Genomic DNA, 17,599 nt, shown 5'->3' with positions numbered 1-17,599 from the left:
AGATAAGTGATGATAATACAATACTGAGGGGGGGGGGTTAGCTCAGAGACATGCCCCATTGTGTTTCCCTGTAAATCTATATTAGATTTTCGGCCTTCCTTTACCCATAGACCTGAATTGCAGAAATTTGCTTATATGGAAGACATTGGTGGGGTACAAGCAGCAGTAGTAGGGAGGATGGTACGTGAGAGGGTGAACTTAGCCTTTGAACCTGAAAATCATTGGCACTTGTCAGCTGCAGGCAGAATATAATGTAAAGCCACTGAGAACTGAGTGTATTGCTGTCTGCATGAGCCCATCCTTGATTCTTCCGCTTGGTCATAGGTAGAATTCAAAGACACAGCCATGATAGCTTGGATAAGTGAGCAAAAGGATACTGTAGTACTTCAGAGACTGAGAGAAAGAAATGTGCAGCCTAAGCTTTCATAGGAGTTTATCAAACGGCAGGAATTTCTCTTAAATTTGAATGAAAAGAAAGTGGGGCCAGAACACATTCACTTAAAGTCGTTAGTTTAGCGCAATTACGTGAATGCGCATTGTGCTCGAAATGGCTTCCCAGTGCCCGAAAATAGCATGCCATTGCCCGAATTTGCGTGGGGCAGTCTATCACGCAGTAACATGAAACCCCATGATTGCACTCAGACTGACATCCCATTGCCCAAATTTGCGTGTAGTGGGTTATCACACAATAACACCTAAACAGACAGGCAGGATACCACAAGCCAACTCAGTGGTATCTTGCCTATGGTTTCCACCTAGGTCAGTCCCCAGGCCAGTGCAGCAACAGGTGGGTGTCCACATGTCCGCCCACTGCCCCACTGGGGATCCACTGTGTGCCCCTTACCTTCCACCACCATTACGTCTGCTCTGAAGGCCCCTGCCATGGCCTGTAAGGGTGGAAATGGGGCACCTGGCTACATCCACATAGCCAGGGACCCCCTTCTGACATCACAGGCCACAGCAGGGACTTTCAGAGCAAACACAATGGCGGACAGGTAAGAGGCACACAGCGTTGTGTGGTATGACAGCTGTCCCCACTGAGTTTCTGAACTTTCTAAGTCAGAAACAGCTTGAAGACACACAAAGTAAATCATCATCATCATCATCATCTTCCTGTGGAATCCTGGGATTAGCAATTTAGAGAGGAATATTGTGAATTATTCTCAAGCAGCTTTAGTGGCTCCTCAGAGTACAAATCCCAGGAATCCATAGGAGGCAGCTATAGCCTCATATAACTTAACAGTGTGAAAAGGCTCTTAATCAATGCTAATAAAGAGCTTGGTTTGCTGCAGAGGCAGCAATAGCCTTTTTCATGTTTTTTTCTCCTCTTGGGTTGCGGTGAAGGAATCCAAGAGTACCACCAGATGGCGCTAATACAAGCTGTCCTATGAGCTTGTTTACTCTGAACTAAAGCGCCATTGAGTACTGTATCTGTGAAAGAATCGCAGAGCACCACTAGAGGGCGCCAACACTGCTGACGACTGATGTCGTTTTCCTATAAAATCCAATGCACTGCAAGAATAAAAACGAAATTATTTGTCGTCCTTAGCACGCAGGGGTGACTTCTGTCACGACTCACAAGCCGTCTTCTGATGCAAGGCACACTATTCATAACTACTTTGAAAGTTTGCATCATGTGTCTTGTGCATTTTGGTTGATCCAATTAAAGTATCCCTCTTTTGTGGATTTGGGGTGTTATTGTACTTTGCTGTATGGCCAACAAGGCTACCTCTAGGTATATTTTCTGCTAGAGTGTGATTGAAGGCATCAGCCCAGGACAGATGTGTCTCAGGTTTAGTTAGCCAGGAAATGGCCTTCTCTTTTAGCTCCTTTTTTGGCATGCAAGGAGCAGGTGGCTGACCTTAGTTCCCCCAACAGTGTTGCTGACTTGACTCACTTCTCTAATTTCGATGATGAAAAATAATCTTAGACAAACTGATACATCACTCTGCAGGAGTGACGGGACGTGAACATTGACCCCTGCCGATTCCTGGCTTTCCATTTGCCTGGGACAAATTGTATGCATTGCCCATTCCTGACCCATGGTGTTTGGAAAACTATGTAATATCCACTTCTCTTGTTTCCAAAATGTTTAGCTATCCAGACTTTATGACTGCAACTGTGTGCTGTGTGCCTTCAAGTCATTTCCGATTTATGGCGACCCTAAAGCGAAAATATCATGTGGTTTTCTTGGCAAGATTTGTTCAGGGGAGGTTTTCCATTGCCATCACCTGAGGCTGAGAGCATGTGACTTTCCCAAGATCACTCAGTGGGATTCATGGCAGAGCTGGAAGCTGAACCCTGCAATTACAATGTTTAAAAAGTTAGAGTGTGGGATACACACCAAAATAACACACGTTACAATAATGCCACCTTAACTCTGGATCTTTCTCTGCTGCATGTCACCTTGTGTATTCAGCCAGTAAAATTGGCCACTATTATTGGCTTACATTTGTAATTCTCCCAGCAAGATTTTAAATCACAGCAAGGTTTGAAAATATCTATAGGAGCAAATATTGAGTGTAAAGATCAAGACGAGAATTGTTAGGTTTAGGGATTTCTCTTCCTACTTTACACATTGAGATTCCTTATTCGTTTTGTTTGAGGAGGGCATTAAACAGTTGTGGCTGTTGAACATTGTGGTTGTTGGGATGGAGGATATCCGCAGCCAATAGTGGGCAGATCCAGGGGCAATATAGGTGTAATGTTCAGAAAGGTGGAGGGAAGTGGAAAGAGAGGAAGGCCACATGATAGATGGATAGACTTTATTAAAGAGACCACAAATATGAGTTTGCAGGAGCTGGGCAGAGCAGTAGAGGACAGGGGGGCCTGGAAATGTCTCATCCATAGGGTCGCCATGGTTGAGATCGACGCGAAAACAATTAACAACAACAACAACAACAACAACAACTATTATTATTATTATTATTATTATTATTATTATTATTATTATCCTTTATTTATAAAGCGCTGTAAATTTACACAATCATGGACATAGACAGGCAAGCACACATTCACACATATGCAAGCAAGGACAGCAAAAGTGGATTTCCCCTGAGCCATGGTTGCCAGATTTTACAAACAGCAATACGGGTATAACGGTTAATAAAGTAGATAGAGCACTACTTCTTTCACAGAAACTTTGGTACCGGTGGTAGAAATAACATCGAAAGAATAGGGATTGGTTCCTACAAATCTTGACCTGTTCCTACAACCAGGTCAGGTGAGCCTCACATAAGTAAACAAAAACATTTTGAACCTTCCTGAGACTACTTGAAAGCATCTTAGAAAATCCATCTAGGGATGACTTCCCACCGCCGCTGCCACAACCCTCCACTTTTCTTATTACAGTATTTCCATTTTGGTGACCAAACCTCTGTTGAGGTTTAGCTGCTTTTCCCTTTCCCCTCTTTTCAGTAAAAGATTTGAAAGGCAGTTGCTGTTTACCTTGCCTGTTGGCTTGTTGTAGACAGGCAGATACAGCTACAGTGGGATCAGCTAGAACAGAATCCCATTCTTTCCCAACTCAGGCTATATTGTACTGTTTACTACAGATGTGCTTCTGCAACCCAGCATCAAAAGTTTGTGTTCCTCCATCCTTCCATCCCCATCTCCCAATGCTGATGCTGCTAAAAAAATCTAGCTAGTCAGAGGATAAGGAGGAAAAGGGGGTCTGGGCAGGCACAAAGAGACTTTGTAAGAGGCTTTGTTAACTGAGGTATGCCTGTGCATACCTTTTATTTTTTGTAATATTATTTTTGCTAATATTTTTATTTTAATAGTACATTGCTATTTTATTATTATTATTAAGCTTTATTAAATATAGCTTAATAATAATAATACAGCAATTTATTATTATTATTATCATGCTAATATTTTTATTAAAATAAACATAGCACATAAAAACAATAACATAAAAACCACACATGCTTCTATTTAACATACCAGCAATTTCATTTTTTAAAAAGTAAATATCAAATCCTAATAATGCATTGAATGAGTGTATTGTAACTGCTGGCTTTATGTGTTGTTGTTTTGTTTGTTTTTATTTGTGTTTTGTATTTAAACATTTTGTACCCGTCCCTTATTTATTTTTATTTTATTTTTATCCCGCCTTTCTCCTAAATTGGAACCCAAGGCGGCTTGAGAAGAGGGGGGGGGGGGGGAGAAATAAAGTGAATAAGAAAATGTATGAAGGAAATGAAAAGCTGCTATTGTTACTGATAGCCAAAAGACAAGAAAGTAGGCAGACATGATTATAATGATGCCAGCATAGTAACAGTGGTTTGGCCTCTCTGTCAAATAAAGAGGCCAAAATTCAATGTCTCGTTTGGTGGAAATGGCACAACTCATTTTCTCTTTCTATAACCGTGTAAAGTATGTGTTATTCTGTTTGGGGAAAAAATAAAATTCAAATTGAAATACTGAGGTAAATTTCCTGAGGGGGTTAAAAATAAAATGGTCAGCTTCTCCCCGTCGGGGAATCGAACCCCGGTCTCCCGCGTGACAGGCGGGGATACTTACCACTATACTAACGAGGAACTGCTTGGGAAACCCTCTTCAGTAGAGGCTATGTATTTCAAAGCCAAATATAAGTATTGGGTAAGAAGCTGAATAGAGATCAAGTCAATGGAAATGTGACAGAGATTCCTGAGTGGAAATAATGGCCAAAGTCTGGAAGAAGAACAAAGAGAGAATCTATAGTCTATACTCAAAGCTTCATAATAATAATAATAATAATAATACAATTTTTATTATTATTATTAATTACACCAAGTATTTAGAAAGATAGATGCTAAAGAGAAGTACTGTATGCGTAGTTTTTAAGTTATTGTTTTTATGTGCTGCTTTTATGTTAATAAAAATATTAGCAAAAAATAAACAAATTGCTATTTTATTATTATTAAGCTTTTAAAAATAAATAATAATAATAAAATAGCAATTTTTATTACGTATTATTATTTGCTAATACAGTGGCACTGCAGCCCCTCACTTTAGGTCAAAGAAGGAGGGGGGGCAAAACACACTGCAGAAATAATCCAGTTTGGGAAGTGTAGTTGTTGTGAGAGACCTTGAGCCTTCTCTGTTTATAGAGAAGGAGCTTGGTGCTAACAATAACGACAGGTTCCCAGGATTCCCTAGCTTGAGCCAGGGCAATAAAGCGGTCTCAAACTGGATTATTTCAGCAGTGTGTTTTGGACCATCGTCAAGAGAGCTCCTGCTGTGCTTATGGGGGCTTCTGACAGGATGTTTCGGAGGAAGAGGTGTGGAGGCTGAGGAGGGCTTTTCTGAGGAGCAAAATGCCAGAGGAGTTTGAAAAGCAAGAAAGGCGGGAAGGAAGGCAATTAGGAACAGCGAGGAAGGATGGCCCCACAACAACCTCCCCCTCAGCAAAGAGAGGCTTTCCTTGTATCTATAACCCCTGGAAGAAAAGGGCAATGAAACTGTGTGAGGCCCGAGTAGAGAGGTCTGTTTTTTGAACTGTGCTTTTCCCGCGCTTTTCTCCCTCCTATTGAGCTTGTTGTCCGTCAGCTGCGCGCCTCTCAGGGTTCTATAGCTCTGTTCAGCAGAAATTCCCAGGACCTCGTGGCGCAACGGTAGCGCGTCTGACTCCAGATCAGAAGGCTGCGTGTTCGAATCACGTCGGGGTCAATTAGATTTTTTTTTCATACCATCTGAACAACCACAAAATCTTGACCAAATGCACAGCTATGATTAACATCACCTTTCTTTCTTTCTTTCTTTCTTTCTTTCCTTCTCCTTTATTATTTTTAATCCCTTTGCCTGATGATGAAGAAGCCAGTGGAGCTTCAAAAGCTTGCAACATGTATAATGTGCATTTTGGTTGGCCCAATAAAGGTATCGTGGATTTTGGATGATACTGTTCTGCTTGTTATACGCAGGGTGGCCAGATGTCTTCTTCGCCACAAAGGAGGACAAGGCACTGTAAAATATAGGGCATTCAAGAAAAATGTAGGGCGTTACCAAATAAAAGCTAAAAATCACTAATAATGTAAATATAAATCCATGCTTTTTAGTCGTGCTCCAAATGGGAGGATGTTTTGGAATTCCTCCTGGACAGAAGGCTGAAATGGAGGGCAGGTCCTGGAAAAGAAGGACATCTGGTCACCCTGATTATATGTGATGACATATTAATTTATCTGAAAACTGCAATCTGGCAAAAAGTACCTGCATATCGCTATCCATATATATATCCCACCAGAGGTGAACACATTGATAAAGCGAGTTGCCCTATTTACTTACACCTTGTGCTACCACTTTTAGCAGTGCAGCTGCCCAGGCTGCCGTATCTTCCAAACTGTTTCTGGGAGTGCGCCAACAAATGGCAGCAAGTGTGGGCCAAAAACACAGGCATGTGTTTCAGCTGAGGTTACATCAGTTAGCCCTAAGAGCCAGTGCAAATGTTAGTGCACCCAACTATCCTTATAAAAAAGGTCCATGCAAGTCGTCTATTTGTATGACCAACTTAACACTTTAAGTAAGGACTTAGAGAAGCTTGCAATAAGTCCCTCTGCAAGGTGACCAGATGTCCTCCTTTTCCAGGATACATCCTACATTTCAACCTGTCCAGGAGGAATTCCAAAGTCTCCTCCATGTTGAGCATGACTAAGAAGCATGAATTTATATGAGTGTTTTTAGCTTTTATTTTCTAATGTCCTACATTTTTTTCTTGAATGGCCTACATTTTATGGTGCCTTGTCCTCCTTTGCAGTTATGATATCTGGCCACCTGTCCCTCTGGGACTAGAAAAATCACACTACGCATTTTTCTAGTCACATGAAAGGAACTGTAGCAATCTTGTGTGTCCCTATTTCTGATGTTAATTTTTACACAGAAATACTGATAGAAAATATTTCAGAATTTAGCATTAGCCCAAGGCATAGATGGAAGCATCTGGCGCAACTGAAACACCCATGTTCAAGCTTTCAGGTAGAAAGGAATTGAGAGCAGGTAATTAGGAATCAAAGCAGGGGAAATACTGAAAAGCCCATCCGCTCTGCATTGCTTGCCACAGTCCCTTTGTCCAAAGTGCCCTTCTTTAAATAACTTGACTTCAGGTTCTGGTACAAATATTGGCTTGCGATGATAGTTTGGCCTCAGGGATAGATAACTGATGAGATTGTTTCTTTTTTTAAAAAAATGGGTATGAATATAGATGAAAGATGACCAATTAAGTTTGATAGAGGCCTTCATGTCAAGAAATGAATATCTGCACAAAAATATGATTATTATGTTTTTATCTCACCACCACCAGTGACTTAGTGGCCTTAAAAGAAAGTCAAGTGTGTAGGTTTTCCCATCACTGCATTACCATGTTGGAAAGAGCAGTCACCATATCACTGCCAACACACAATCAGTTAAGGTTATCTGATTTTGGAAGCCAAGACATCCCAGAGCCTTGAAAGGGAAGTAGCCACTAAGATCAGGGATCTCCAGATGGAGTTAGCAAAGAACCATAAGGCAGCTTTCTATGCTGCTATATTACTAAACTGTGTCTATCATAATTTTTTTTTACATTAAGAAGAACTGTACTATCTTAGATAACAATCCATGGTCTGACTTGGCATAAGGCAGCTTCCTATGCTGCTATGTTCCTGAGCTGTGCCTATTGGATGTTTTTCCCTCTGACGTTAAGAAGAACAAGGTACAATCCTAGATGAAAGAATTGGACAAAATATTCCAGGTGAAGTCTAAGCATAGCAGAATAGAGTGATACTATTACTTCCCTCGATCATGGTTCACATAGTACAAAACCCAGGTATCAGTATTTGCTTGTTTCCTATAAATTATTGAACTTTTTTCTGATAAAAGATAGGATAATTTTATTTATTAGATGTTACTGCTTACTTTGCATATCCACATTTATAAAAATAAATAAAGATGTAGATATAGATAAATATCACACACAATATCGGGAGTTCATAGACTCTCATCATATTATACTGTGATATATTCCATCATTTTGCAGATGTGCTGGCATTCTGTACAAGACAAACGGGAAGTCCCTGTACAAATGAAGAAATTAACACAAATATACCTAACACAACAGTTTTCACAACCAGCAGGGGAAATCTTTTAAGACATGCTGCCTGTCACTGTCCTTAAAGTGGTCAGTTAGGAACAAAAGATCTGCAAAGCCAAACACAGAACTACAGCTTGCCAAGAGATTTGGCTATATATCCAGTGGCTTGATTGGGGACACAGATCCTGGTTTTTTATTGATAGTATATGTGTTATTGACTTACTTTTGCAAAATATCATGCAACATCTGTTTTGTGGAAAAGAAAACATTGTTAATAAGGTAATTAACTTAACTTTCTGCATTTTGTTTCCTCTGATGGTACTGTTGACAACAACCCCCCAAACTGTAACACAGGTTACCATTTCATGCACCAGATGTGGACTATAATTGATGGAAGTGTGTTTCATAATAAATTTCTTTGTCCCAAAAAGCCAACAGATGCTTGGTTGTTTTTACTGCCGCATAGTATTAGGGTTACCAGTCTGGAAAACAGTAATCATCTCTCAGTATTCTTGCTATACAATGTTATCATAGTTTGTGGTGTTTTACTAGAAGAGCAGTTAGTAAACCCTATTGAGCATTGATGTGCTAATGTAATGATGCCTTAAAACTATTTAAACTTTGCCTAATAATTGAATCATAAATGTGCATTCCTTTCTAAAATATTTAATCTAAATATTTAATATAACTAAAGGAAGTTATATGAAATACAGTAAGTCTACATAATACTATTTGAAACTATTATATGTCTAAACATATCAAGCAGATTTATTTATTTATTTATTTCAAATATTAATATCCCACCTTTCTCCCCCAGTGGGATTCAAGGAGGGTTACAATAATTTAAAAAGACAACATAATTTTAAAAGACAGAAGTAAAAGAGTTAATTTACTAAAGTTAAAACATTATTAAACATTTGTAATATTAAAACATAAGTTAAAACCAGCACAAGTAAAATTCATCCACCAAATGCCTGCCTAAATAAAAATGTCTTCAGCAGAAAGAGAACAAGGAGGGAGCTGAGCTGACCTCTCCTGGTAGAGAAAGCAGCCATGGAGAAGGAATTTATATTTATTTCTAATATATATTTGTTTGTACACTGCTAGTAGTGGCATACTAGTTTGGGGAATGTCAGTATAGAAGAGCACTCTTTTAGTCTTTTAAGTAACGTCCTCCAGATGTTATTAGACTGCAACTTCCAGCAGGCCTAGCCAGTGGCACACACTACTATCTATCTAGAATCAAGCCATTCTATGAAAAGCAAGAACAAAGTGAGCTACATTCAAGTCTTGCTGGATGATCACATGTTCCAATTAAGTTGTTACAAATGCAATAATTTGAAGAACAATCATGTATGTATTATTTTAAGAGACAGTGTTGTGTAGTGATCTAAGTGATATGGATGATAACTCTAGGAGACCAGGCATTTAATCCTTGGTCAACCATGGAAACCCTCTGGATGACTTTGGGCAAGATAGAAACAAATCTCTCAGCCTCAAAGGAAGGCAATGGTAAACCCCTTCTGAATAAATCTTGTCAAGAAAGTCCCATGATGATAGTTTTCTTTTAGGGTCACCAAAAGACAGAAATAACTTGAAGGCACAAAACAACAATATTTATTTATTTTTAAATGTGAAGGGGGAGGGATCCCACCAAGACAAATAAATAAAGTGATATGGAGCTTATCGCTTGGCTATTAAAACTGTCTTATTTCTATCTGGTTTAAAGCTTAATTTGGGTGGCATCCTGGTTCTTATCAGGTGTTTGCTGCCTAATTTGCTGCCCGAATACAGCCCGGGTCCCTCCCCGCTCCCAGGAGTGCTCTGCATGGCTCTTTTTGGATCCTGGAGTTTTCTGACTTAAGAAAATGGCCGACGGAGCGCTCCTGGAAGCGGGGATGGACTCGGGCTGTATTCAGGCAGCAAATTAGGCAGCAAAACCCTTCTGATAAGATCAGGATGCTGCACACATTAAGCTTTAAACCAGATAGAGGTAAGCCAGTTTTAATAGCCAAGCGATAAGCTCCTTGGACAGATGTAAACATGGAGTATTTTAATGTCTGCTTTGCTCAAAGCCATTTACAGTCGGAAACAAGTAACCCCATGCAATTAGAAGGTAGACAAAAACTTCATGAACACAGCAATAGTAAATTTGATTATTATGAAATCAACATATTTTCTATCTTGACAATTTTTTGGTCAACTTGTTCCCTAATTGTATTAATCAATTTCCCTTTAGTTAGTCCATAATTTTTTGAACTATCAGTTCAGATACAGTACATCTTTCTGGAATGTATAATTGGGGGGAGATTTCTGGTGTTCTTCCATTGAGTCATCATCAGGCTCCTTTCCATCCAATCTTTTAAAGCATATGAAACACTAGACCACTGTCTGACCAGGATAGTGAATGAATTCAGTTTCTGCCATCAAGACTGGAATGCAAGGGCAAGGGGTGAAAGTGGTGATAGTGGCTCCTTTAGGATAGCTGAAATCTTGGTGACATCTGCAGTGGTCTGATAAACAGTTAAACTACCTAAGATTAAGCAACAGGACAAGCAATGTATGTTACATTGTGCTTTTTATTTGCCATCAAGTTGGCTTTGACTTATGGCCACTTTGTAACTGAGAGATCTCCAAGAGTCCAGGTCATTAGCAGCCCTGCTCAGATCTTGCAAATTCCTTGATTGAATCAATCCATCTGTAACGTGGTCTTACTCTTTTTCTATTGTCTTCATTTTACCAAGTGTTATCTTATTTTCCAGTAAGTTATCTTTCCCCACCATGGTACTACCTTTCCATGGTAGTGGGATCTTGTGCTCCCAGGAAGCAAAAATCAAAGCTGATGATAGCATTGCTACTGGTAGGATCTCCTGGGTTCTGTTGAGCAGCCAGATTAAATGTACTAAACACATTAACTCACTAAGGGGGACTCTGGTTAGCCACAATAATGACAATGGTAGAGTATCTCTCAGAGACCACAGCAGTGATTATTTTGCTAACTTGTGAGTACAATGCAAAAGGAGTCAATGGCAAACTGCTTCAGAATGTTATCTTGGGAGTCAAGCAGATGGGACAAAAAGTGTGGTCCCGGGCCAATTGTGCCGGGGCCATGGCAACTGCACATGCCAGGCCCCGATCCAGGCCATTGCCGTACTTTTGACCTGGGCCAGGAAAAGGAGCAGTATTTTTGTCCTGGTTCTTCTTGGAGGCATGTAAATGCCATGCCCCCAGTGTGGCCTGAATCTTTTAGTCCATTTTCTGAGGTACATAAAACTCTATAGACAATCCAAAATGTTAAATTACAAACTCATTAAAACTATTGGTTGAGATTCCAGATAAGTATGAGTATACTTAACTAAGGGCCAAGGCAGACCAGCCCTATGGGGCAGCATGACACCACCCCTGAAAGAGATGGATGGGCACTTGGCAGCTGCACATTGTTGCCCTACTCTGGCTTTTTTCCAGTGCAAAAGAGGTGGGAAAATGCTTCTCCTTTTTGTGCTGGAAAAGGGTGGCTTTTCCATGGTGATGGCATCTTTTTGGCACTCCTGTGGCATGTGGTGTATGAACGCTGTGCTATCAGAGCACCACTATGCTGCCCATAATCTGGTTAAGTGAACAATGTGACGCAGGCTTCGGGGCAACATCAAGGCATGCATCATCTGTACGCCACGCCCCCCCCCCCCCCCCCCCCCCCCCCCCCCCCCCCCCCGCCACCGGGACGCTGGCGTGTTGTGCTGATCTGTACTAGCCCTTAGTAGCATATCCTGGCCCAACTTCCAATTAATCCCTGTTGAATTGCCAGGCAGCAGCTGCTGAAAACAGTGGGAGTCTGTTCTTCCACCAACTGGAAGCAGTAAACTGATGTTTCCACCGCTTTTCACCAGCTCTTTCCAATGTGACAGTCAGAAGCAGGGGCCATATTGCAATTCCTCCTAGCACTAGAGATCATTAAAAGGAGGGGGACAGAAATATCAGTCTGCTGCATCCCAATCAACTGGAGAAAAGATACCCATCACTCACAGTGACTACTGCCTGGTAAGTCAAGACTGGAAGGAGCAAGTTTTTCACAATCCCCACATATTCCCTATACTGCTGAATATGTAGGGATAGCAAATATGAATCAGTTATGAATGTAACTTCAGATTACACATTCTTAACCATCTTCATGTACCCAGCAATTATAGTTTTATATAAACTAACACCAAAGCCATACATAAAAAATACACCAATGACTTGTTCAGATCCTTCAATATATTTTTGACTCACATTAGGATGCTAAATGAGAACCATACTCAGAGTATGCAGCAATTATGACAAAATCAGATTAAGTTCTTAGAAGTAACACATAGTTACATTTGTTTGTTTTAAAAAGCACTGAACAGAGTAGCACAGAGTTAATGAACTAATCTTGCTGACTGGTAAATAACCCCCTGCCTAAATGTTTGGTGATGCTAATTTGGAATGGAATTTCTTATTTTTAAACCTAAGATTACACAATGCAATATTCAATAACAATTTTGTTTTGCTTAGAATGCTATTAGAGAAATATTATACTCCTAAACTCAAGAAATTAACTGTTGCTTCATATTTTAAAAAAAGTTTTCATCTCCCCGTTTCACATTCCAACAGCTTTAAAAATTCTGGAGTGGTTATTTCCACAGAAAATGCTTTTGGCTTCTACTTTCAACATATTTCACATTTTTAGGTACCTGTTCATGTTCCTTTCAACAGTTGAAACAGTTAAACAAAGTTCTATCATATAAATCTAAGGTACATTTATTCAGTAGTTAATCCCAGTGATTTCAGTTGGCTTTGTCGTTTGTCATTGTGTGCCTTCTAGTTCTTTCTGACTTCTGGTGATCCACATAAATATGTGTAAGATTGTCACCATAATATGACCACTTGCTTGATGTTCTTGCCATGCTGTGAGATGCAGCTTCACATATTCTTGAATTCTATTGAAAGATCAGGAGAGGTTTTGTAATGTTATCTTATAAATCAGGAATGAGAAGCCCCTTGGCCTTTCAGAAGTTTTGCACTTTGGTTCCCAAAAGTCCCAGCCACCATGACCAATGGTATTGTGGGAACTGTATAGCCAAACTTCAGGTATATCTAAGAGCCAAAGTTTCCCCAGAGCAGATATAAATAGGAAATAGCAAAAACAAAATAAAACCAAATTATACATGTCATATACTGTACGTTAGATTTCATCACAGCTAGCCTGTTGAAGAATTTATACATGATCCTGAAACGCATGAAGGTTACCTTTCAAAAACTGTACCACCTCAAAATACTGTATAGGCTTTCTCAAATGCTTTCCCATGGCAAAACTCCTGATCCTTCTTAAGACAACTTGAATTTGAGTCTAAACTTTTCTATGATGTGGTAGTCTTTGAAGTTCAGGAAACATCCATATTTGAACCCCATCTGCATTTTCCTAACATAGTCTCATCTTTCCATGTTGGTGGGATTTTCCACAAAGCAAGAAGCTAAAATGATGGTAGGATCACTACTGGTAGAGTCTACTAAGTCTCACAGGCATTTGCTGAGGAGCCAGACTAATAAATGTGCCAAAAAACTTAACATGGTGACAGAAGTTACTGGATGGCAGCATTAGTGTTGGGGGGGTGGCCCTGAAATGGGCAGAGTATTTCTCAGAGATAACTTCAGTGGCACTTTAGGTAACTACTTTGAAATGTATTTTAACTTGAAAGCCCTATGATGAGAAAAACTGAAAGGAAGCAATGGATAGCATGGGAAGGTAAGCCCCTCAGGTCAGAAGACACACAGTTAGCTACTGGAGAACAGCAAAGAACAATTCTGAATACAGTGTGAGTGTGACTAATGACACAGTTGTATTCAAGATGAAAGAACATTCAGCTGCTGACATGCTCAGATGTGAAAGGAAAGTCTGAAGCTGCGCCACATGTATAATAGGAACATGGAATGAGAAGCAAGAATCATGGGACACAATGTGCAGTAAAACAAGAAATGGAACATACAAACATTGCAATACTTGAGGTGAGTGAGCTAAAGGAAAAATACATTTTCAATATGATAATTACACAGAGTTTTAATCAGAAAAATAAAAATCTAAGAAATGGGATATCATTAATACTGAGGAGAGATACAGCAAAAGTAGTCAGGGAGTATAATGCAAAGTCTGAATAATATTAATAAGCCTTCATGAAAAAGCCACTGATATAACTGTAATCCAGGTGGAAGAAAGGGACAAATTCTGTGCTGGAGTCCAGGAGGAAATTGATCACACACAAAAACAGGACATGTTGATAGTCTCAGGTGATTGAAACACCAAAGTAGGAAACAGAGCAAAACCAAACATAGAGCCAAAACAGACCAGCAAAAAATGCTGGATTTGGGGTGGCATCACACTGCCCCAGTGACCATGCAGCAGGTAACATCACAACGTTTCTGTGGTGCAGTGTTTACATGCGCTATGCCGCAAAAACACTGAAAAGCCATCACCGTGATGGCAGAAAGGACACCTTTTTTCCACCCCAAAAAAGAGTGGCATTTTGCCACTTCTTTTTGGGCTGGAAAAACACCGGACTGAGGCTGCAGTTTGTGGGTGCCACAGCCTTGATCCTGTGCTCCAAAGGGTGGCATCAGACGGCCATTTGTTTCGGCCCATAGTCAGACAATTTGTCCTTGGAGCAAGTAATGAAGCAGGAAGCAACTTTCTGAATTTTGTGTGCCTAACTATCTATTAATTGTAACCACATTCTTCAGACAGCTATATACGTACACCAGATGGTCAGTATAAAAATTAAATAGACTACATAATTAGAAGTAGCAGAAGGAAAGTTCTAGTCTTTCTGGTAAAAATAGAGTGGTTTCTAATTGGCAAGGAAGACTACATTTTATCACTCTATCTGTTTAATTTGTACTGTATGCAGAAAGTGAGATTAGATTTAGAGGAAGAAGGTATAAAAACTGGGGGAGGGAACATTAATAACTTAATATAGTCAGAGGACATCATATTACCAGTACTAACAAAAAATAGCCAAGACTTCTAATAACTACTGATGAAAATGAAGGAAGAAGGTGCAAAACCAGGGTTACAAATGAATATTAAGAAAAAACAATGGCTACAGATTATATAATTTAAAAGTGGATGATGAAATCACTGAAACAGTTAAAATATTTTATCTGTCTTGGCTCACTCTTAAATCAACTATATCGTTGTTGTTGGTAAGCAGAACAACAGCAGTCTTACCTGTGTATGCAGCCACCTTACTCAGAGTATGCAGCAGCAACAGCTGCTTTGCAGAGGCATGGCCAGCAGGTTTATCAAGAGCAGAAGCCCAAGGCAGTGGTCTTTAGGCAGTGGCTGAAGGGCAATGCCAAAGGGCACAGCCCATTTCAGGGGTAGGCAACCTGCGGCCCGCGGGCCGGATGCGGTCCGGCAAGGCTTTGGGACCGGCCCCAGCCCGGTCCTGCCGCCGATTGCCGCTGGGGCCTTTGGCCTCTCGCGCACAGGGGCAATTGTCTATAAAAGCCTCAGAAACATGCATTTATATTAACATTTTTAAAAAAAATCAGCAAATTTTTTCACGTGCCCTCCACTTTTTTAAAAAAAGTGTCCACCATTTGAAAATTTTGTCCTACATTTGTCCCGGTTTATTTATTTATTTAAATTTTAAAAAATTATTTAATTATTTTATTTTGGCTTTGGACCCCCAGTTGTCTGAAGGACAGCAACCCAGCCCCTGGCTCAAAAAGGTTGCCTACCCCTGGCCCATTTAATTCCCATTCAGTATCTAGACAGTGTTTTATTGTAGCTGCAAGGCTGGGAGTTATCAAAAAGAAATTCTGACTGCTTTTGGAATTTTATACCATCCCTCAACCAACATTTCGAAAGTTTGCCATTTAATGAAAAGGAGAGAATTACCTGGATGCAGAGAAGAAGAAGTAAGAAGAAAATAGACAGTAGTAATAGTAAATATATTTCTATACTGCTTATCAGTGAAGTAGCACTCCCTAAGCGGCTTAGAATGTTTAAGTCAATTGCCCCCAACAAGCTAGGTATTCATTTTACCAACCTATGAAGGGAAGGAAGGCTGAGTGGACCTTGGAGCCCTCCTCTAGGACTGAATTTACAATTTTGTGGCTTCAGTACCAGCATTTAATCACTGCACCACCAGGGTTCAGTGTTATCTCTGTCTTAAATGAAACCAAGTAGAGAAGGAGTAAATGTGGCCATAGGAAGTTGATTTACAGTAATCTGGAAGCCTCATTACCATAGCATTGATAATAAGACTCTGGAGTTACTGCTGATACCAAGGTATTTCAAGCCTCGTTTTGAAATATCTGCATGACTTTTCTGAAGCCTTGAGAAACTGTAGAGATATTATTACTATACTGACCTCTGGCAATAGTTGGCAGAGAGGAGTGGCCTTATGTTGGTAAGATAATGATATTAACCAGAAGGGGATATAAAACTCTGTGAGTCTCACCCTTGGCTCCAAAGTCCCCTTTAAGACAGCAGAGAGTATGAAAGAAAACTACTCAGTTCTTTCCAAGAGGGAGCAATGAATAGGGTGTGGAAAACAGGGAGCAGTGCCTTATTACATCTAATTTGAAGTGGTCTTTGGACTTTAAAGGAAATCTAAAGGAGGACCAAAGTTTGGGAATCACTCCACTGCCCTAAGGGAGGTGAATCTGACCGAATAGCTGGCTCCATATGACCTTGCTGGCTGTGGCAACAAGAGGTCGGGCCAACAAATTGCTAAGGCTTCTGTGAATCTTGGGCCTTTGGTCTCTACACCTTATTTCATTTACAAAGCAGCCCTTCAGTGTGTATAATTTCCTTATAGTCAATTACTTGCAGAAGACCATGGACAATTTCTTAAATGGGAGAGTAGTGGTGGCTTAAGGTTATGTAAAGCGCTGTGCAAACTTAACAGTGCTTTATAAATAAATGTTGTTATTATTATTATTATTATTATTATTATTATTATTATACATATTAATAATATGTGTGTGTCTCCCTAAGGTGCCACAACACTTTTATGTTACCGTTGGGCGAAGAGGGCTATTAATGTGTTAGCTTCAGGAAATGAAGCAGACAAACAACTTATATTTTCCACCATAGATAGTGAAAGCAAAGGCAGCTAAAAGGGGGAGTGATATATCATGACTGAATGATTTTAAAAACTGAGTTTATAATAATGAATAAGTTTAAAGGGTGTGACTCTGGGGTGTTCCAAAACAAATCTAAGGGTTTTGGTATACCATAGCTGAAATCTCAGGGGTTATTTTGAGTTGTGGAATTGATATGTACATATAGTTTAAATGCTGAAACATTCTTCCATACGAAGAATAAGGTTTCAAACATCATCTTTTAATCTCGTTGGCTGTTCAATGTGTATTGAAATGAGATATAGCATAATAATAATCACCCATCCATCCATTCAACGTTTAAAAGGATCCTTGTATGTAACATATTACAAAAGTCAATCTCTTCTTGTCATGTAATAAAAATGAAGCACCCACCCAGTGAATGCATACTTTTAAGGAGTCTACCTCGTG

The 17,599-nt window shown here is 39.8% G+C and overlaps 2 non-coding genes across 2 annotated transcripts; one reads left to right on the top strand and one right to left on the bottom strand.

Annotated features, from left to right (window-relative positions):
- Positions 1 to 4,469: 4,469 nt before the first annotated feature.
- TRNAD-GUC lies at positions 4,470 to 4,541 on the bottom strand. Its single transcript has one exon. It is a non-coding gene; the product is annotated as a tRNA-Asp (tRNA).
- A 1,039-nt stretch (positions 4,542 to 5,580) lies between these two features.
- On the top strand, positions 5,581 to 5,652 carry TRNAW-CCA. Its single transcript has one exon. It is a non-coding gene; the product is annotated as a tRNA-Trp (tRNA).
- The last annotated feature ends 11,947 nt before the right edge of the window (positions 5,653 to 17,599 follow it).

Source organism: Sceloporus undulatus, chromosome 5 (genome assembly GCF_019175285.1).
Source record: "Sceloporus undulatus isolate JIND9_A2432 ecotype Alabama chromosome 5, SceUnd_v1.1, whole genome shotgun sequence".
NCBI lineage: Eukaryota > Metazoa > Chordata > Lepidosauria > Squamata > Phrynosomatidae > Sceloporus > Sceloporus undulatus.
This window is presented reverse-complemented; position numbering and strand designations above follow the sequence as displayed.